The 11,330-nt window shown below is 36.8% G+C and overlaps 2 long non-coding RNA genes across 2 annotated transcripts; both read left to right on the top strand.

The window, feature by feature from the left end:
* The first annotated feature begins 2,323 nt into the window (after positions 1–2,323).
* On the top strand, positions 2,324–4,434 carry LOC130463726 (uncharacterized). Its single transcript, XR_008923869.1, has 3 exons — positions 2,324–3,060; positions 3,382–3,443; positions 4,083–4,434. It is a non-coding gene; the product is annotated as an uncharacterized lncRNA (long non-coding RNA).
* A 2,608-nt stretch (positions 4,435–7,042) lies between these two features.
* LOC130462784 (uncharacterized) lies at positions 7,043–9,149 on the top strand. Its single transcript, XR_008923569.1, has 3 exons — positions 7,043–7,779; positions 8,101–8,162; positions 8,802–9,149. It is a non-coding gene; the product is annotated as an uncharacterized lncRNA (long non-coding RNA).
* The last annotated feature ends 2,181 nt before the right edge of the window (positions 9,150–11,330 follow it).

Raw genomic sequence — 11,330 nt, forward strand, 5'->3', positions numbered from 1 at the left:
ACGGCACTAGAAACGATAACGATGTTAACGATGGCAATGGTAATCACAAATCTGCATTAGCGCTGGAAGGAATGCAAGAAAGAATTGAAGAATTGCGCAAGGATCCCATTTTCGGGGACACTCCAGGAGAAACAAGCGATAATCGAATGGATTTGATGAGATTGATAATGTCGGAACTTCTGCAAGGAAATCGTCAAAAGCCAAGGTCAGAGCAAGAAGAATGCTCCAACATGTTCAAGAAGTTCGCTTCTCATAAACCCCCTACTTATGATGGCAAGCCAGACCCTACTGAATTTGAAGAATGGATTAGCGATATGGAGAAGTTATTTGACGCAACTCAATGCCCCGAGAAATGGAAGGTCAACTACGCCGTCTTTTACTTGAAAGGACAAGCCAACCTGTGGTGGAAAAGTGTTAAAGGAATCCAAAACGAGCCTGGTTTTGGTTGGGAAAAACTGACAGAAGCTATGCGGGAACAATTTTATCCCTATTCTCTGCAACTGCAAATGGAATCGGAATTTATCAAATTGAGTCAAGGAAAGAAGAATGTTCTGGAATATGCAGTGAAATTCAATGAGCTTGCTCGATTTGCCCCTGACCTGGTGACTACTGATAGGCAAAGGATGAATCGATTTGAAGGAGGATTAAACATTGAGATCCGTGATCGTCTTTCGAGTTCTAGAATTTCCACTTTCCAAGAGTTGTACGATCGAGCAATTAACGTCGAAAGAATTATCAAGCTTCGAGAAGAAACATATGGAAAACGAAAAGGGAGCTTCGAAGAAAATCAACCGAACAATAAGAAACAAAATGTCAATATCAGCTATCAAGGAGGGAATAACGGAAACCAAAGCTTCAACAAGAATCGTGGATGCGCCAAGTGTGGAAGATGGAACCATACTGAGAAAGAATGTCGAATTGGTACGCGAGATTGCTTCAAATGTGGTAGCAAAGATCACCAAATCAGAGATTGTCCTCAAATACATCGAGAGCAAGGTGATAGGAGAAACGATGAAAACAAAGGAAATGGTGGCACTACAAATTTCAACCGTAATCCCCCACGTGGAGCAACTTCGAATGGAAGAGTGTTTTTAATGCAAGGAAAAGGCGATGACGCAAATGACAATGACGACTTCGCTACTATGGAGTAAAGAATGAATGATCTTTTGAAAACGCGTGATCGAACATCTAGAAGAAATAGTCTAAACTAAATGATGGAAATTTTGAAAGTAATATGCGTTAATCAAGTATCAAACTAAGATGTATTACCATCATTAGTTATATGAATGTTATGCTTATGTATGAAATTTTCAATTAAAGAATTATGTGTTTAAGATATGCTTTATGAATTATGTTTATGCTGACATGATTGTATTGGTAGTAACAAATCGTTACGTATGAAAGTCGTCTTCGATGGAGGTTCTCCTGAGCTCAGAGTATGAGATTGTTATAATAAATGACTTTTACAAATTATTTGAGTATTTGTTAGATAAATATTTATTCTCATTTTCAAAGTCATAAATTTTGCATTAAATATTACTATTTTTGGTAAGAAAAATATTTTCAAACAAGATATCACAAAGTAAAATGGGAGCCTAGTCTAAGCTAACAAGTTTGCCCCTTTTATGTTCTTTGCTCCTCGATCCTATTTTATGAAGTAAAGTGGAGGTACGAAAGATGCTGGCAGAATGTAATTGACCTTAATGACGATTAAGGGTCGATATATAATTTTGCCCCTTTTGTATTCTTTACTCTTCGATTCTAGGTCTTGAGTTGAAGCGGAGTCATTAAAGAAGATGGCGGAATGTAAGCTAGACATTGTCGGAACTGGAATGAAATCGTGAGATCTTGGTTTTAAAATAAAATCTCGTACTTTTATTCAAATATATTCGACTTTCAACAATCAATTCAAGTTTCGAGGACGAAACTTTTTTCTAAGGGGGTAAGAATGTAATACCCCGAAATTTTTAAACTCGATTTATTAAAATTAATAATATTGTATTAACGTAATTTCGTTTTAATTATTAGAAATAATTTAAAAATTTCGTTATTTTAAACGATTTTACGATTTATTTTAAACGATAAATTTATAAACGAAAATTTATTTATTTTTCGTTAACGATATATTTTACGAGACTTTGTTTTAATTAAACATTTCTATTTTTAGTAATTTCCAAAAATAGAAACAGAATTTCTGAATTTTAGCCAACCATGTGAAATTACGAAAATGCCCTTGGAGCACCAAGATTCCATTTCCCTTTCTTCTCTTCCTTGCTCCCCACGTACAAAGTAAGGAGGAAATTTCCTTCCTTCCTTCTTCCTTCATTTCAGTCTCCATTCAAAACAAAAATCAAGTTTGCTTCTTCCACTTCAATCCTTTACAAATTCAACAATTTCAGAATTTCCATTTGCAAAAACAAGAGACCAATTCCACTTCTTTTTCTCTCTTCTCTGATTCAAGCAATCAATCACCACCATCACTGAAACCACCGTGACAACCACCGTCCACCACCACCATTATCTGCTGCCCAGCACCACCATCTCAACCACGCACCAACCACCATCCCCTCCGCCCTCTTCGCTCTCCCCTGTCCCTCTTTGCTCACTCCCCTTCTCTTCCCTCTCACGCACACCTCTGCCTCCCTCTTTCTTCGCCGCTGCCGCACCACCCAGCCACGAAACCACCACACCCAGGCCACCGCACCACTTTCTATACCCACCTCCGCCTCACAAGACCCGGCAGCTGCTGCTGCGCCGCCCAGAATCGACCGGGAAACACCCCTCCCCTGTTTCTCTCCCCTGTCTCGCCCTGTTCGTGCTCCCCCTTCCTTTCTCTCGCTGTCGCAGCACCCACAACCACCATCACCGGCGCACTTTCGCGCCTCCGTATCGCCCAGGCATCAGCCATCCAGCCGCCACCTCCCTTCTCTCCGCCCTTCCTCTTCGTCCGTCCCCTGTTCCTTCGTGTTCTGTTTCCCTCAAAGGAAACGAGTTCCAGTAATTGGAACTTTGTTTTGTTGCTCAAGTTAAGCCCACATTCCCTTGGCCCAAATTCCCAAAGTGAGTTTTGTTATTTTGCCCAATTATTTACCAATCTAATTATTTTGTAAAAATAAACGGTTACTTAAACATTTCAATTAAATAAATTCTTAATGATAATATTATAAATATATTTCGGCAGAGTTTTGGTTTAAATAATATTCGTATAAAATCGATTTATGAAATATGAATTTAGATTGAAATTTTGATTAATAATAACATTTTCGTTAAAACTATGAAATTATAATTCGTAAATTCAATTATTTATAAACTTATTATAAATTATTAATTTTAAAATATTAATCGTTTAATAACTAATTGAATGATTTAATATTGTGAAAGAAATCGAACTCGGAGCTCAGGAATAACGATCCATCGAACAGGAAGTATAAACTACGGTTGAGGTAACATCTATTGCTAACACCCACAATCCCCTTATAAAATGTGTTTATGTGATTATGAAATATGTTTATAATGATGTGTTTTTATTGGACTGTGGGATATGAAATGTATTTATGAAGTGTGTTTTATGAATGATGATATTTAAATATGTTTATGAATGATTTTATAAGATGATGTTTATGAGTTACGAATAAGATACGAAACATGATAAATAAAAGTGTAACAGGTTCTGGCAGTTAGTGGGGTTACTATTTCTAGGTCGTGCACGTACCGCCGTACCGCGGGACACCCAACAAGGGAGAGTGCTCCTTGAGGGTTACCGCAAGCTAAAAAAAAAAAAGAAACTAATTAGGTACGGGCGTATGTCCAACAAGGGAGAGTGCTCCTTGAGGACTATCGCAAGGTGGGAGACGTCCCGCAAGGCTAACTTGTCAGTTACCAAGTAAAAAGAAGGTTTTAAGAAAGATAATGGGAACTATCAAAGTTTCAAGTTATAAATGATGTTTTATTGCATTTATGAAAATGTTTTACTATGTTCTATTCTCCCTGATTGCAAAGTAAATAAAATGAATTGAAATGAGTTTACGCTGTTAGGGTAGTATGTTACTGGGCCTCGGCTCACGATGTTGCTTTTGTTTTAGGTACGAAGAAGATCATGGGATGCCTTAGAGTGAGGATGCAACCATCAAATTCACGATCGATGTTTAGCAGAGACAATTATGTCATTAGTAATAAAGGGATGTATTAATTAAACTCTAAGTTTGATCTCATGATTTGAGTTAGATTTTAATACTAATATTAACCAAATGCTAAAAGTATTTATTATTAAAGTATATTTAGTAATTGAAAAAGGTTATGTCGCCTTGTATTTTCCACGAGGGAAATACGGCAAGTGACGCTCCGACTAAATTAGGGTTTCCGCTGCAAATTAAAGATAATTAACCTAATTAATGGTGTTTAGAAGTCGGGGCGTTACAGTTTGGTATTCAGAGCCAAGGTTCTGCGACCATAAGTGCTAAACTTTACGGGTTTTGCACGAAATAAAATTTATTAGGTTTTAAGCAAGAATTTTAAGGAATGAGTAAAAAGAATAAGTTAAAATCATGCTAAGTTAAAATGAAATGAGTGTGAGTGATAGGACGGGGAACGCAACGGGAATGTTTTCTTTATTATGATTTGCCGGATTTCTTAGTCTAATTTCAAGAAGAAAAGATTATCTGAAGTGTTGTATCCTTGCGATCAGATCGGCGATGACTTCAAGCGGAAATATTCCTATTGACGGCACTAGAAACGATAACGATGTTAACGATGGCAATGGTAATCACAAATCTGCATTAGCGCTGGAAGGAATGCAAGAAAGAATTGAAGAATTGCGCAAGGATCCCATTTTCGGGGACACTCCAGGAGAAACAAGCGATAATCGAATGGATTTGATGAGATTGATAATGTCGGAACTTCTGCAAGGAAATCGTCAAAAGCCAAGGTCAGAGCAAGAAGAATGCTCCAACATGTTCAAGAAGTTCGCTTCTCATAAACCCCCTACTTATGATGGCAAGCCAGACCCTACTGAATTTGAAGAATGGATTAGCGATATGGAGAAGTTATTTGACGCAACTCAATGCCCCGAGAAATGGAAGGTCAACTACGCCGTCTTTTACTTGAAAGGACAAGCCAACCTGTGGTGGAAAAGTGTTAAAGGAATCCAAAACGAGCCTGGTTTTGGTTGGGAAAAACTGACAGAAGCTATGCGGGAACAATTTTATCCCTATTCTCTGCAACTGCAAATGGAATCGGAATTTATCAAATTGAGTCAAGGAAAGAAGAATGTTCTGGAATATGCAGTGAAATTCAATGAGCTTGCTCGATTTGCCCCTGACCTGGTGACTACTGATAGGCAAAGGATGAATCGATTTGAAGGAGGATTAAACATTGAGATCCGTGATCGTCTTTCGAGTTCTAGAATTTCCACTTTCCAAGAGTTGTACGATCGAGCAATTAACGTCGAAAGAATTATCAAGCTTCGAGAAGAAACATATGGAAAACGAAAAGGGAGCTTCGAAGAAAATCAACCGAACAATAAGAAACAAAATGTCAATATCAGCTATCAAGGAGGGAATAACGGAAACCAAAGCTTCAACAAGAATCGTGGATGCGCCAAGTGTGGAAGATGGAACCATACTGAGAAAGAATGTCGAATTGGTACGCGAGATTGCTTCAAATGTGGTAGCAAAGATCACCAAATCAGAGATTGTCCTCAAATACATCGAGAGCAAGGTGATAGGAGAAACGATGAAAACAAAGGAAATGGTGGCACTACAAATTTCAACCGTAATCCCCCACGTGGAGCAACTTCGAATGGAAGAGTGTTTTTAATGCAAGGAAAAGGCGATGACGCAAATGACAATGACGACTTCGCTACTATGGAGTAAAGAATGAATGATCTTTTGAAAACGCGTGATCGAACATCTAGAAGAAATAGTCTAAACTAAATGATGGAAATTTTGAAAGTAATATGCGTTAATCAAGTATCAAACTAAGATGTATTACCATCATTAGTTATATGAATGTTATGCTTATGTATGAAATTTTCAATTAAAGAATTATGTGTTTAAGATATGCTTTATGAATTATGTTTATGCTGACATGATTGTATTGGTAGTAACAAATCGTTACGTATGAAAGTCGTCTTCGATGGAGGTTCTCCTGAGCTCAGAGTATGAGATTGTTATAATAAATGACTTTTACAAATTATTTGAGTATTTGTTAGATAAATATTTATTCTCATTTTCAAAGTCATAAATTTTGCATTAAATATTACTATTTTTGGTAAGAAAAATATTTTCAAACAAGATATCACAAAGTAAAATGGGAGCCTAGTCTAAGCTAACAAGTTTGCCCCTTTTATGTTCTTTGCTCCTCGATCCTATTTTATGAAGTAAAGTGGAGGTACGAAAGATGCTGGCAGAATGTAATTGACCTTAATGACGATTAAGGGTCGATATATAATTTTGCCCCTTTTGTATTCTTTACTCTTCGATTCTAGGTCTTGAGTTGAAGCGGAGTCATTAAAGAAGATGGCGGAATGTAAGCTAGACATTGTCGGAACTGGAATGAAATCGTGAGATCTTGGTTTTAAAATAAAATCTCGTACTTTTATTCAAATATATTCGACTTTCAACAATCAATTCAAGTTTCGAGGACGAAACTTTTTTCTAAGGGGGTAAGAATGTAATACCCCGAAATTTTTAAACTCGATTTATTAAAATTAATAATATTGTATTAACGTAATTTCGTTTTAATTATTAGAAATAATTTAAAAATTTCGTTATTTTAAACGATTTTACGATTTATTTTAAACGATAAATTTATAAACGAAAATTTATTTATTTTTCGTTAACGATATATTTTACGAGACTTTGTTTTAATTAAACATTTCTATTTTTAGTAATTTCCAAAAATAGAAACAGAATTTCTGAATTTTAGCCAACCATGTGAAATTACGAAAATGCCCTTGGAGCACCAAGATTCCATTTCCCTTTCTTCTCTTCCTTGCTCCCCACGTACAAAGTAAGGAGGAAATTTCCTTCCTTCCTTCTTCCTTCATTTCAGTCTCCATTCAAAACAAAAATCAAGTTTGCTTCTTCCACTTCAATCCTTTACAAATTCAACAATTTCAGAATTTCCATTTGCAAAAACAAGAGACCAATTCCACTTCTTTTTCTCTCTTCTCTGATTCAAGCAATCAATCACCACCATCACTGAAACCACCGTGACAACCACCGTCCACCACCACCATTATCTGCTGCCCAGCACCACCATCTCAACCACGCACCAACCACCATCCCCTCCGCCCTCTTCGCTCTCCCCTGTCCCTCTTTGCTCACTCCCCTTCTCTTCCCTCTCACGCACACCTCTGCCTCCCTCTTTCTTCGCCGCTGCCGCACCACCCAGCCACGAAACCACCACACCCAGGCCACCGCACCACTTTCTATACCCACCTCCGCCTCACAAGACCCGGCAGCTGCTGCTGCGCCGCCCAGAATCGACCGGGAAACACCCCTCCCCTGTTTCTCTCCCCTGTCTCGCCCTGTTCGTGCTCCCCCTTCCTTTCTCTCGCTGTCGCAGCACCCACAACCACCATCACCGGCGCACTTTCGCGCCTCCGTATCGCCCAGGCATCAGCCATCCAGCCGCCACCTCCCTTCTCTCCGCCCTTCCTCTTCGTCCGTCCCCTGTTCCTTCGTGTTCTGTTTCCCTCAAAGGAAACGAGTTCCAGTAATTGGAACTTTGTTTTGTTGCTCAAGTTAAGCCCACATTCCCTTGGCCCAAATTCCCAAAGTGAGTTTTGTTATTTTGCCCAATTATTTACCAATCTAATTATTTTGTAAAAATAAACGGTTACTTAAACATTTCAATTAAATAAATTCTTAATGATAATATTATAAATATATTTCGGCAGAGTTTTGGTTTAAATAATATTCGTATAAAATCGATTTATGAAATATGAATTTAGATTGAAATTTTGATTAATAATAACATTTTCGTTAAAACTATGAAATTATAATTCGTAAATTCAATTATTTATAAACTTATTATAAATTATTAATTTTAAAATATTAATCGTTTAATAACTAATTGAATGATTTAATATTGTGAAAGAAATCGAACTCGGAGCTCAGGAATAACGATCCATCGAACAGGAAGTATAAACTACGGTTGAGGTAACATCTATTGCTAACACCCACAATCCCCTTATAAAATGTGTTTATGTGATTATGAAATATGTTTATAATGATGTGTTTTTATTGGACTGTGGGATATGAAATGTATTTATGAAGTGTGTTTTATGAATGATGATATTTAAATATGTTTATGAATGATTTTATAAGATGATGTTTATGAGTTACGAATAAGATACGAAACATGATAAATAAAAGTGTAACAGGTTCTGGCAGTTAGTGGGGTTACTATTTCTAGGTCGTGCACGTACCGCCGTACCGCGGGACACCCAACAAGGGAGAGTGCTCCTTGAGGGTTACCGCAAGCTAAAAAAAAAAAAGAAACTATTTAGGTACGGGCGTATGTCCAACAAGGGAGAGTGCTCCTTGAGGACTATCGCAAGGTGGGAGACGTCCCGCAAGGCTAACTTGTCAGTTACCAAGTAAAAAGAAGGTTTTAAGAAAGATAATGGGAACTATCAAAGTTTCAAGTTATAAATGATGTTTTATTGCATTTATGAAAATGTTTTACTATGTTCTATTCTCCCTGATTGCAAAGTAAATAAAATGAATTGAAATGAGTTTACGCTGTTAGGGTAGTATGTTACTGGGCCTCGGCTCACGATGTTGCTTTTGTTTTAGGTACGAAGAAGATCATGGGATGCCTTAGAGTGAGGATGCAACCATCAAATTCACGATCGATGTTTAGCAGAGACAATTATGTCATTAGTAATAAAGGGATGTATTAATTAAACTCTAAGTTTGATCTCATGATTTGAGTTAGATTTTAATACTAATATTAACCAAATGCTAAAAGTATTTATTATTAAAGTATATTTAGTAATTGAAAAAGGTTATGTCGCCTTGTATTTTCCACGAGGGAAATACGGCAAGTGACGCTCCGACTAAATTAGGGTTTCCGCTGCAAATTAAAGATAATTAACCTAATTAATGGTGTTTAGAAGTCGGGGCATTACAGTTTAGATGTAACACCCCGTATTTTCAAGCCTATTTTATTATTCTGTAATTACGATTGTTAACGTAATTACGTCCCAAATTTTTTTTCCGATCTATTTTAATTATCTTATTATGTCTACTTTTTTTGTGACATAATAATAGAAGCCCAATCTCTTTTTCATGTGTGAGTTATCTTTCAAGCCCATCTATTCCCAAAAATCTGATTTTTATTATGGGGTTTGGAAATTTCATTTTGACTTTAAGTCAATTAAAGACCAAACACCATCTTTTTCTTTGTCTGCCTTCTTCTTCCTCCTTTACACGTATGAGAACTTTCTCATCAAGCTTCTTGACTTTTCATTCTTCAGTCCAAGAACAAAGCAAAACTCATTTCTCATTCTTTCTCCTTTATGCGTGGCAAAACCTTGTTAATTTGAAATGCCAAATGTCCAATTTATTTATCAATTTCATGACTCACCATGTCAAGAAAGCTTATAAATAGCCATTAAAGTTTCTGTCATCTTCAAGCTTACAAATCCAACTCAAATTTGAGTAATCAAATTAAAAACACCATTGTTAAAGGTTGGAACTTTTTACCCCATTAATTTTGACCACCATTTTTCTCTCTCCTCCGTTGACCACCGCGGCACCACCCCTTGACCGCCGCCGCTGCCACCACCATATTCCAGCAACTCCTTCCTTCGTTGCCCAGAACCAAGACCCGGCGTCACTGCCCGTCGTCGGCGTCCACCGCAACCCTGCTGCACCGTGCTTGCTCCCCCTGTTCTTTGTTGTTGTTGCTTCGTTATTTCCTTTCTACTGCTTATGTTTCTTTTTTTTGTCCAAAGCCCAAAAAGATTAAAGGGGATTGTTATTTAGTGGGTTATGATTGGGTAATTATGGAGCAATTATTATGGGTTTTGGTGAGTGGGCCGCAAGCTTCAAGGAAAAATGCAGCATGGTTTTGAGATTTTCCAGTTGTTGGAGTTCAACTACGATGATTCGGGATTATGGGTTTGAAAGCAAGAATTCGACATTAAGTTAAGCATTCGGATTTTTACGACCGAGGTAACTATTATGTCTAGCAATTATGTTTATATGTCCGTATATAAAAGTATTATATTATGTTACTGTAATTATTATGTCTAGCATTTTATTCTACATGTCCGTATACGTTATGTAATACTTATGTCCAGTAATTATGTTTATGTCCGTATGTGTACTATGTGAGACTACATGATTTTTATGTGATTTATGTGCTAAATGATATGATATATGTTTATATTTATGATTATGATCATGATGATATGTTAAAGTATTTTATTATTTTATGATGTTAAAGACGTTGTTCGGAAATAATTATGATATTTAAAGACGATGTTGCTTTTGTCGGCCTGGAAAAGTGAACTGAACTAGTAAATGGGCAAGTTACAGGTGGAGGTAAGTTAAAGTCAAAGTTAAAGTTAAAGGGAAACAGTTCCCCCCTGAAAAGATGTAAGAAAAGTCCCGCCAAAGCCTGTACTTGCCAATGAGTTGTAAAGGAAATGATTCCTTGCCGACACAGTTTTCAAGATAACGAGATTGAGTTAGTTATTTCCGAACAATAAATGTTAATGATTGATATGTGCCAAATGATTTTCAAAATAAAACCGTTTTGACGGGCTGGAGTAATATTACTGAGTTTTCCACTCATTTTTGTATTTTCTGTGTTTTTCCTGTTTTCTATTTTTTCGATGATGTACAGGTTCGATTAAGGAACTCAAGTTGCTCAAATGAGAGTTATTACTGGAGTTGGTTATTTATTATGGAGATATCGAGACGAGAATTTATTTATTATGGAAATCATGTTACTGAGGTTGTTATAAGAATAATGATTTATATTAATTTTTGGGAAAGTTGTATTATTTATGGAATGTTATTAAGGATTATTTTATTTGTGGGCCCATACCCACAGGTCCCAGGATTAATTAGGCCTAATTCCGCTGCTAATGATCAATTAAGTGCGGTTTATTACCGATAATTAAGGAGCCGAAAAGTCGGGGCGTTACAGAAAGTTACTATAATTCTTCGTAGTTATTAGGATTCGAATATTACCGTCATGATTATACAATTTCTCTTCTATTGCGCGATTTAAATCGATATTCAAATCGATTAAATCGTCCTCCATTGTTGAAGCTCGAAGAGAGAGAAGCTGTTGGAGGAGAGAGAAGCTGC

Source organism: Spinacia oleracea, chromosome 6 (assembly GCF_020520425.1).
Source record: "Spinacia oleracea cultivar Varoflay chromosome 6, BTI_SOV_V1, whole genome shotgun sequence".
In the NCBI taxonomy this organism is placed as follows: Eukaryota; Viridiplantae; Streptophyta; class Magnoliopsida; order Caryophyllales; family Amaranthaceae; genus Spinacia; species Spinacia oleracea.